This window comes from Lytechinus pictus, chromosome 13 (assembly GCF_037042905.1).
Source record: "Lytechinus pictus isolate F3 Inbred chromosome 13, Lp3.0, whole genome shotgun sequence".
NCBI classification, from domain to species: domain Eukaryota; kingdom Metazoa; phylum Echinodermata; class Echinoidea; order Temnopleuroida; family Toxopneustidae; genus Lytechinus; species Lytechinus pictus.
The window spans coordinates 1,664,628-1,676,383 of NC_087257.1; the positions used below are offsets into that span (position 1 = coordinate 1,664,628).

The following is an 11,756-nucleotide window of genomic DNA, read 5'->3' on the forward strand; positions in this document are numbered from 1 at the left end:
GGGCAATATCCCTTTGGGAACTAGCCCTTCTCCTTATACAGGCCACGCCCTGAAAGCTTATGAAAACATACCTTTTATAAAATCACAATCACATGATATTTACCTGCTACAAAGACAACATTTACTTCCGATTTGTTTGCTTTGATATTCTCGAATCCACCTCCTTAACCTCGTTTCCCCCTCCTTTCTTAAGCTATTGGTTTATTTTCTTTAGTCAGTGGTAACCTTCAATACATGAATGTTGTTAGGTTCCTGAATTGAGCCGAACAATGAACTCCTATGTTCTATATTCTAACACGCTCTTCAAGATGTTAGAGTATAGTCACATCTTTCGAGCATGTCGAGTATGGAGAATTATCCTTGGTTTCAAGCCGCATTTATAGCAAAATTGAACTGAATTTCTTTACCTTTTACTATTGGCAATAGTCTTTGTTTTTAAACGACCTAGCGTTATAATAATAGCGGTTCTGACACTAGGCCTTGTTATCAAAGAAATCGTGTGTTCGAATCCCACCGTGACCTCGGATCCTTTTATTAGCAAGACGTCAATCCACATTTTGCCACTCTCCACCCAGGTGTTAAAGAAGAAGTCCACCCCCAACAAAGTCTGGATTTAAATAACAAGAGAAAAATCCAACAAGCACAACACTGAAAATTTCATCAAAACCGGATGTAACATCCCGGTCCGTATGCAAATAAGGGAACTGATGACATCACTCACTCGCTATTTCTTTTGTGTTATTATGTTAAATATTAAATATTCTAATTTTCTCCTCATTGTCATGTGAAACAAAGTTTTATTTCACCCTGAACATATGGAATTACCATTGTTTAACATTTTATGGTTCAGTCAAGTTGGTCTTTATTGTCAAATCTGTAAAAATTGAAATATTGTATAATTTAAAAAAAAAATAGTGAATTGGGGACATCATCGATTCTCTCCTTTGCATGTAACTAAATTGTGAATAATTATAACTATTTTGTGAAAAATAAGCGAAATTTAAAAATGTCATAACTTTCTTATATTACATCCTATTTTGATGAAATTTGTAGCATTATGCTTGTATGATTTTCCGCTATTTGTTCGAACCAATATTTTTTTGAGGCATGGACTTGACCTTGTACCCGGTAGTATACCTAGCAACTGAGTCTTGAATACTCTTGTTGGAATACTAATAAAGAAGGTACATGGATTGCTTGCTGGCATGCCATCATCCCATTACAGGTACTATACAAATCGTTGTACAAATATATACTATTAGTAGTATGTCATGCTGTACGTATATCCTATAGGGTGGCATTGGCTAATCGCGTTTTTTACTGACAAGCATGCAGGATTAGCTGCAAACATCGATCAGGTATGAAGAAGTCATGAGAGTGAATGAATTCGTGATTAGAAACACGTGAAAATGTGTAACACTTATACTGACTACATTGTATCATAAATTAGGCAAATTTCCTAAAGCCATGTTCAAAATAAGCTTACTTAAAATCTTACGTCATAGATTATGCAAATTTCCTATAGCCATGTTCAAAATAAACTTACTTAATATCTTACGTTATGCTCCAAACGATTCATCTTCATTCGAGTTTCTACGATGATACCTTTAATTTGTTACTCGTTGAATTGAGAACCCTTGGGCATATGCCAGCCCTGTTCGGTCATTACGGTCTATTTAAATATCACTTTCAATAAAAGTTGATAGAATGAAATTAAACCATACTGAAAAGAATATGGACAGGGAAACTACATCCTTTGGTTTAGAGTAGTCTATTCAGGGATCTCACCCACAATTACCTGGTCTACTGGTAGCACCATGGTCTCTTAGGTTCGAGAAAACTTTATATATATCTATATATATTGAAGTTAGGATACCAACAACTCATTTGGCGGGGGTATCAAAAAGAAAATCACACGCCTAAAAAGTTCAATATCTGCTCTTTCATTTGATATCTTAATCACGGAAAATGGTGTACAAGAAGTTTTAAAAAGTTCTGTTCCCTCGAAACAATGCTTGTATTTCCATAATTTCATTAAATAAACGTGTTTTCACCGGTTTCCCACAGAAGCTATATTGCACGGTTAACAAAAGACTTGATGCATGGCTGATCGTCAACAAAACGGAGTAAATAGAGTGTGAGTCTGAAAGCTATCCTGTAAAACCTCTTTATTTTATGAAATTGTTGAAATTCAAGCCTTATTTCAAATAATCAGAACTTTGTTATTTCTTGACCATTATCATGATTATCTGTAATTGAAGTATCAAATTAAAGAACAGATATTGAACTTTTTTTTAATGTGAGTTTCTTTTTGAAACCCAGATACAGCCCGCCAATGGACTTTTTGGTATCCCCTCTTCAAATTGTTTTTGCTCACTCATGCGTGAATTATAAATAATCTAAGTAATTTCAGATGTAAGAAGAGATTCTAAGCTTTACCATGGTAGGTCATTATTTTGTCTATTGTATTTGTGATTAAGTTATGATAAATCATCGATAAATCTCGGTTTCGTTTTTTGTGGGACGCACTGTATATATTAAATTAATGTATGTAAGAAGAAAATTTTTCTTTTTTAGGAATAAAAAGTAATTGTGAAAAAGAAAAGAAAACTATCAAGCTTGGAAGAACCCTTTTTAATCTTGCTTTGTATTCTTCTTCTTCTTGCTCTCATTTCCTCCTTCTCTTTTTTTATTCAGCTTATGACTGTCGGTATGTATATTATTCGGTACTAATGATCATAATGATAGGACGCAAGATAAAACAAGAAAGGCAGCCTCAAAGAAGGCGCCATGATTAATCTTGGAATAATTAACTTTAGAGCGAGGAAATCAAAATGAGTTAGGAAACAACAAACTGGCAAAATGAAATAGATGTCTTTGTAATTTGCTCAAAATGATTATTTGAACTGAAATCAGAACTAAATTAGGTTGAGCTAGATGGGAATATTGGTGACTCGTTTTCATCCTCATAGTTTTCATCGACTGATGAGGAAGAGCAGTAAGTAGCAGATGTTCGGAAGACGTCTTGCCGTATCCCCTGGGAGCGATCAGTGCCTCTGATTAGAACAACAGTTCGTCTTGTTCACCCATCACGCTTCTCACTGCTTCCAGGTCAAAGATCTTTGACCTTTGACCTCAAGACTTCTACCACCGGCTACCGAGGGAACGCTCGTCACATTTGTTTAAATTTGTAGGTTGTTTTTTTTCATAATGAAGAAGATCCGAGGATGACGTAATTGATTCGAAGTACGTACCTTGTGCCAAAGCATGGACCTACATACATGTCAAAAACAAGTAAAGAGAGAAAAAAAACCATTCAAACAAACAAACAAACCATGTGGAATATGGAACGCTCAAATTGACAAGTCGAGTAGGTCCATGGTCCGGCAAACGTGCAAATGTATAATCAATCAGTGTGTGTGTGTGTGTGAGTGTGGGTGTGTGTGTGTATGTATATTATTCGGTACTCATAATGACAAGTAAAACAACCATGGCACGCACAAAGCAGACGGCTCGCAAATCTACCAGAGGGAAGGCTCCCCGGCCCGAAAGCATTTCGGGGAGCCGTGGCCGAGTGGTCCAAGGCGCCTGGCTATACATGAAAGTCCGGGGTTCGATTCCCGGCCGCGGCACCCTATGCCCGTGAGCGAGGCATTTAATCTACAATGCTCTTTTATCCTGCTTTCAAATAAATGAAAATGCTATATGCATTATTGGTAACTACGTGTGCACTTGTTTAAAAATAAATAAATAAAGAATAATAATAAATAAAACACATACAGTAGACATTCTGATGAACTGTTACCACATTTTCTTCTTTTTTGTTTGTTTTGTTATACATTATTTTGTACGATTTTGATGTGTACCATTCATATTACAAGGAACATTGTTTTGTTTTAACAGGAATCTCTCTTGACAAGCATGTCAGCTTCATGTAATATTATATTGATTGTTTTAACATGTATGATTTTTTTTTTTTTTTGTGGAAATAAATAAATTGAATTAAATTGAAAATGCATTAGATGTTCATTGCAGCAACTAATTTTATTATTAGGGAGAAATAACATACACAAATTGTAAGAAAATATGACATATTTATTACAAAGTGGGTACATGACATCATCAGCCCACCTAATGAATGACGATGATTATAACTGTTTTCCCAATATATTGGCTAAACTTTAAAATTCAATAACTTCTTTATTTGTTATCAGATTTTGATGACATTTTCAGCATTTTTGCTCAGTAAATTTTACTCTACTATAGTATTTATTTAGCTATATTGTTTTCAGCACCAGAATTGTTCTCTGACCATGCTCTGACAAACCAGGAAATTGTCGGTTACAGGTAAAGACAGTAATTGCAGCACATAATAATATATTTCATGAGAAAGGTTATTGTCACCATATATATCTAGATCCGGTACATCGTGAAATCTTAGCTCAAAAACTATCATTTTGATGACTAAACACAGAAAAGCATCTGTGAGACAGTATATTAATTTTGCTTGGAAAAATACTCGACAATTGATGGAATTCCGTGCTGATTTTGCTAATTTCTCAGCAATTACGCATTTTTTTTCCGGAGCCATTTGGTATGCCAAATGTAATACTTGTAATACTTCATATTCATACAAACAATCACTTCAGGTGGTAATTTTATTGGGTTCTGGATGGTTACCACATGGACGTGAGAGGGAGACACGTCCCTGGTTACCACAACTGCTATCCCTGGACACCGCCAAGGATCTACTAAAGGTTTCTTGCCCGATGTATGGTAAAACAATCAACTAGCAACATTACATCAGGTGAGACAAGAGAAGAGGGGAATGGGGGTCACTGGTCACAGCGAGAGAGAGAGAGAGAGGGGGGGTGGGGTGTAGGCAAGAAAATCATTAAAATTAATGATATTTTTGCTATCTCGCTCCGCTCTCTTGCGAATTTTTCCCATGTTATGTCTCCTGATTTTATTTGATTCATTACATTGGATGAGACAACTCTGCGATTAAAACATGGGAGACACCTCTAAACAGGGACACCGAAAATAATAATTTGAAGGGGTTTTTTTTAAACAAAGAACTTTCAAAATCTCGAATGAACTCTTCACCGTCTTGAAAGGTGAAACACAATCCGTCAGATGACAAAAGAAATCTAACAAACAGGCGTCAGAGCCACCAACCATGTCAAACACTATTATAGCACATTATACCACGGTCACAAGGAACCAACCGAAGACCGATCGAAACATTCAATGATATTCAAATGGCATGTCATTGATTGGTGTCGTGTGACTGCAGCAAGACGAACGAAAGAAATAACCCATCTTCCTTATCTCACCTTAGTGCCCTATCCTCTGTATTGGTAGGAAATGTAATTAGTATTGTTTCCATTTCATTTGGTGTGTGTTGAACTTGAACTGTATTACGATGGCCAGCTTCCTTCTCAAGGACGATAGGAGGATTTACAAATTAAGAAAGTAGAGTATACAAGGGTGGGGAGGGGAGGGGTAGAGAAGTGTGGGGGAGGGAGAGGGGTAGAGAAGTGTGGGGAGGGAGAGGGGAAGAGAAGTGTGGGGAGGGAGAGGGGTAGAGAAGTGTGGGGGAGGGAGAGGGGTAGATAAGTGTGGAGAGGGAGAGGGGTAGATAAGTGTGGAGAGGGAGAGGGGTAGAGAAGTGTGGGGAGGGAGAGGGGTAGAGAAAGGTTGGGTTAGGTGTGTTAAAGAGGAGAGGGTAATATAGATTATGGGACGCTATTAAATCGATCTAAAAATTTAAAATATAAATATTGAAAATAGTATTGAAATGTCTCGCTTAATTTCGAGAATTTAACACGTTAAACGGCGGCAAGGGTTTGGATAACAAAAAACAACAACAATAACAAACATATTTAAAAAAAACAGTGCCCTCCCGAATCTTGTACGTGTGCTTAATGAATATTAAAAAATCTTAACTGAAATAAATTGAAAATTCTTAAACGTTGTATCTACATGCTTAGCAATTGTGAATTCATTTTGATTACCATTTTATCATATTTTAAGAGTTTTATTAGGAATAATTTTATCAATTAATTATATGCATTATTTTGTTTTTATTCATCTTTATCAATAATTTACGGTGCAAATTTTACGTATAAATGAATAATTTTAATTGTATCTGTATTTTTTATTTTACCATGTATGTTTCAATACCCTGTAAAGCATGTGTAATTCAGTTTTTTACTGCCATACATGTCTACTGAATAAACCATTAAATGAATGAATGAATACCCTTTTCTTCTCAAACCTGATGTGAAGATTTCCAACTTAGAACGAAGAATATGTGGATCAGGCCAGGGAATGGAATGTGTGTATTGTACATTCTAAGAGTAAATTGCCATTTCGTCTACTGCCAACTCGTCCACTCACCACATGGTCTACCTTCATTTAGTCTAATACCATTCCGTCCATCAACATTTCGCCTAACAACCATTTTGTCCAATCATTACTTCATTTAATCACCATTTCGTCTAATCACCATTTCGTCTATGACCATTTCGACTCATAACCAGTTGATCTAATATCCATTTCATTTTCATTCATTTTGCACAATCTAACACTTAGTCCAATAATAGACCAAATGGTGTATGGACTAAATGGCTATTGGACCAACTGGTTATTAGAAATTAAAGTAGACCATGTAGTGAGTGGACGAACTGATAGTAGACCAGATGATAGTAGACGAGTTGGCAATTGGACGAATTGGCATTAGACGAATTGGGAATAAACCTACACAAGAACTTTAAGTGCAGAAATCAAATTATGAAAACACTTTCATAAACAACATATAGTCATGATAGTAACTTATGATTAGACGATCGATTCTGTCTAATCAATTTCTCTTCGTGTCATGTAGAGTATTAGGTTGTGTCTTATTTAGATTCGTCTAATATCATTGTAAATAATGTTGTGTTCACATTTACAACATGCTCAAGAAAAAAAAACTTTTGATCGATTTCAATGTGGTAAGATTCAGCTTGAGAATAAAATGAAATTATTTCCATATCATGCACTCTTAAAATTTTGAGGAACATACTGTCCACACAACATTTGGTTTAAAGTATACATCCAAAGAATCAAAAGTATTTTATAATGACTTTATGTGGTCATCATTGTAAAGGGGAAGTATTACTAATCAGATATATAACTTCACTTTTCAAAATAGTGATCAGAGATTGCAGAAATCAGCTCTCAAAAATGATTTATTTTCATGCCATATTTCTGCCTTCCACCGGTCCTCTTGCGAGCTCCAGCTGAGTGACGTCACACAATGAGCAGTGAGCAGCTGAGCTGACAGCAGCCCATTGGAGACGATCTTTCCAATCAGCGTTTTTTGCTCTTAGAATTGTTTATTCCTCTTAAGATTGGTCTTGTTATATAGATAAAAGTTTGAATTTACTGAACAGTGAAAAAAAGTGCACATTTAACGTATTTTGGTGACCGATATTTAGCTTAGAATTTTTTTTTTTTTTCAAGAAATATAGGTGAATAAACAAAGCATATTTTCACGTAGAAATCACACTTGCGTCACATTAATGTTATAGTCAATATAAAGCATAGACATTCTTCTTTATGACTGAACAAAAATTATGAAATTTCATTAAGTAGCAAAGTCAGGAATCACAAAAAAAACACGGCAATATCCATCGCGAAATGACTGAAATTGCAGTTGAATTGCCGGCGAAGCACTATTAGGAAACAGCGGCGAGCGGACTTTCTTTCATATATCTTAAAAATGCCTTCCTGTTAGGGCGATGGTCTGTGGCCAAATGCGTTGGCCATTGTTTTATCATGTGCGAGGACCCTGGTTCGAAACTCGGATTTTTTTTTCTGGGTATTTTTTTTTTTATTCCTTCCCCGTCCCTACCCATCTTTTTTTTCTCTTTTTATTTTCTTGTGAAATTCTATTCAGACCTGTATTTATCAAATCTTGCTTCTTAATTGCTGCTTTTGATTTTCAAGTTCTTGATTAGATTATTTCTACTCTTATTTGGGATGGGAGGGGTAGAGTTAAAAGTCAAGTCCACATCAACTAAAAATTATTTGAATAGAGTGATTTCCCTTGTTGTTTTTACTCAAAACAGTCATATACACAAAACAATGATATGCAAATTAGAGTTGTCACTCACATCACATTCGTTTCTATTTTTTGTGGCATTTTGTTTTTTATTCTTTGCAGATTTGACGATAGGAAACTCTTCATCTGATCACAATAGGTTATATTTACGGAACTGTTAAAATAGTAATTATATAAATTTGAATCAAAGTTTTTATGAAATTTCCTGCAATATCTTGTTATTTTTCTTTAAATTCAAATGAATTTTTGATTGCGTGGACTTCTCCTTTACTCTTAATGTAGGGAATGCATAGCAAAATTTATCCAGAAACAAAATTGTCTTAGAATATGCAAATCAGTAATTGGACACATGTTCACTTTTCTTTCATCCAGGCCACTTCCTCACATCCACCAGGCTTTCAGTCTGATGATGAACCATCACACAACATTCACAGTGCTTCACAATAAATATTTCACTTCTGTTCATACATGCAATAAATATTGTGGAAAACAAATAAAAGGCGTACCCATATTCAAATACCGTTTAAAAGGACAAATATATTATACCTTTCGAGAAAAATCAGCACGTTAAATATCTGATAACAAAACATAATTATGGGGCACTGCAAGAAACTTATGTTCAATTGCAAATCAAGCGTAAGTCTTAAATTCAAATTCAAGCGTAATAAGGTCGAGTTGCAATCGCAATTCAACTACATGTTTAATCAAAGGACTTTCCCTTGATTTGGGACGTGTGATTGAGTATAACATTTCTCGCAAAATGCCCTAGTAACATTAAAATTGTTCTTTCGTTTTAAATTGTGTGTTATTATTTTTGACAAGCTGTATTCCTGTCCGAGTAAAATTTCTTAGTTCTCTCCAAAACTGTGCTCAAAATTGTTTCCAAGATTGATAAAGAAATTTTTTCTTTTGTATCATTATCATTCCACAACTTGCAAACCGTAGGTCCTGGAAAGAGTGAAGAAAAAAATGGCTATATCCAAATCATAGTAAAAGGACATGATGGAATCTCCCAGATTGAGGTAGCAAGCAGAGACCAGAAGTCACCAGAGTTAGCAATTGTGCAGATCTGTGTGTAGAAGAGAGAAAAAAAGAAATAGTTTAAATAATCAAATCAAAGTATGAATTTAATTATCGTGATGATTGATGACGTGCGGTGGCATGTAATTCCTGGTCAACAACAAATGGTAGTATGATACCTGAAAAGTTCCACTCAGAACACTGGTGCTCTACCTCAAGTGATGTTTGTGTAGGCCCCACTCCACTTCACTACCGCTACACTACCGTACATGTACGCCACACCTACCCGGGTAAGTGTGTAGCGTAGTGTAGGCTGTAGCAGTACTCCAGTAGTGAAGTGGAGACTACACGAACATCACTTGAGGTACGGTGCTCTCTGAGTCTCTGTGTCATTACAAAGATTGCATATATCTTCATTGTTGAAGGCATTACGCATACATATATGCAGCAACACTCTAATCAGAAAGAAACACCAGACTCTAATTTTGGCCCACCCAAGGGTTCATTACATGCCGCCGCGCACAGAAAATTCAAGCAATAGAAGTCGTGGACCCAAGAAGTGAGATCCCAGCACGCGCGACCCACTAGTTAGAAATCCACTGCCAAACGCGGTTCGTGGTTAGTATACTAATACTAACCTCGCAATACGTACTAGTAGTATACTAATACTAACCTCGCAATACGTGTGAGTGATTTTGGCCAGGAATCAGGGTAATCACTGCTGAAAATTTGTCTGGCTTCATGACATCGGCATCATGGTGATATAATTCTGTGTATAATAAAAACTTAAACATTCCTCTGAAACAGCAGATTTTCAGCCATGGTCCATACCACTCAGTGCTCCTAAATAATTTAATTGCCTGCCTGAGTCCTGACCAGTTTTAGAAATCTGAAGAAAAAATCTGCTGGAATTGTGCCACTCACACGTATTATTAATACGTGTGAGTGGCACAATTCCAGCAGATTTTTAGTATACTAACCCCGCACCACGAACCGCGTTTGGCAGTGGATTTCTAACTAGTGGGTCGCGCGTGCTTAGCCTGGAGGCGTCTGGGATCTCACTTCTTGGGTCCACAACACACGACTTCTATGGCTTGATTTTTCTGTGCGTGGCGGCATGTAATGAACCCTTGCCTTGGGTGGAATTGTACAAAAACATTATTTCTAAAATAAAAACTTTTTAATTTTAATAGTAGTTATGCCAAAATGCATGATTCTAAACTTATATCAGATCTGTATCTGTCATCTGACCTGAATGCATCGTCAGAACAAGTACAGTTTCCAAACATGCTTACCTTGACTTTTGACTGGATCAAACAGCGTAGCCTGCAACATGCATCGGGAGCAAGTGAATGGGACCGTGCAGCTTGGAGTTTTTCAATAGTAGTAGAGCAACACAACGAAGACTGTCGAGTGGACAAAATCGATCTTTCCAGTTCACAATTCAATAAAAAAACGGGCAAAATAACACAGTTCTGGTTCCCTTATAGTCTGAAGTTGTCGAAAACAGAATTCGGATGTCACATTACATGAAGAAAACGGTAAATTCGGAAGATATTGAAGAGGTCAGTAAGGTGATTCAGTGTATTATGCACAGAGGGATGATGAGCTCGATTATTGTGTGACGTCATTATTCTCGACTGTTTTCACTGCGTGAACTGTCGGTCTGGGGGGCGGCTGGGGGGCTTAGAATGGTCTCTAATAATTTCATTTCTTGCATTTCCACGACATCGATAAGACTTTTTAGTGACATATTTGTGTATAAAAAGACAAGACCTTTCCATTCATATATAATTTGTCTATAATCATCACTTTCGTGAATTTTCTTTGTGTGTATACTTTAAGAAAATTACCAAAATCTGGGTAGTTTTCACCCAAAGCACACATTATTGGTTAAAAACTACCCAGAATTTGATAAATTTTTAACCAATTGTTGTGTGGACAGTATGTTGTCCAACATTTTTAAGAGTATGAAGAAGAATAGTAATGCCGCAGTCATATTTTTCTTTATTCTTCCCATTCTGTGAACGAGTTTATTTTCATGTCACCCAACAGCGCTAATACTTTTTTTTGTTTCAAACAAGGATACAATAATTTATGGTCAAGTCTGTTTTCCAGACAGTCGCTGGTATAGGATTATAATACGCTTCCTGGTAGTGTCTTTAGTCTACCCCTAAAAATCATATCGGTTGAGATCAGGAGGTGAAAGGTTTCAGCTGGATTTAAAACAACCGACCTTAGAAATCGAAGGTAACTTCTTAATTAGAGAGAGAAGGCGGAATAAAGGGTCAATACCCGCAAATATGCCTTTTCCGCTCCTTGAAATATATTTTCAGAATACAATCATAAAGTATTTGTGTGATGATAGATATTACACCGTGAGCAGACTCATGACGTTTGACCGGTAAGATGGTTGCATTATATATGTCAACCCAATGTGAAACTGTCTTCCAGAGTTTATGAATAAAAATAAATAAATAAAATAAAGATTTATCGCCTTTTTACTAATTTGCAAACGTAAATCCATGTAATCACCAGAATATGTGATAAGTAAGATTTCTGTGTCAATGTTTAAAGGTCAAGTCCACCCCAGAAAAATGTTGATTTGAATAAATAGAGAAAAATC

The 11,756-nt window shown here is 36.0% G+C and overlaps 1 long non-coding RNA gene across 1 annotated transcript; it reads right to left on the reverse strand.

Annotated features, from left to right (window-relative positions):
- Positions 1–8,627: 8,627 nt before the first annotated feature.
- Positions 8,628–10,763, reverse strand: LOC135156374 (uncharacterized). The gene is made up of 2 exons (XR_010295498.1): positions 10,426–10,763; positions 8,628–9,179 (listed from the first exon to the last, which is right to left on the reverse strand). It is a non-coding gene; the product is annotated as an uncharacterized LOC135156374 (long non-coding RNA).
- Between the last annotated feature and the right edge of the window lie 993 nt (positions 10,764–11,756).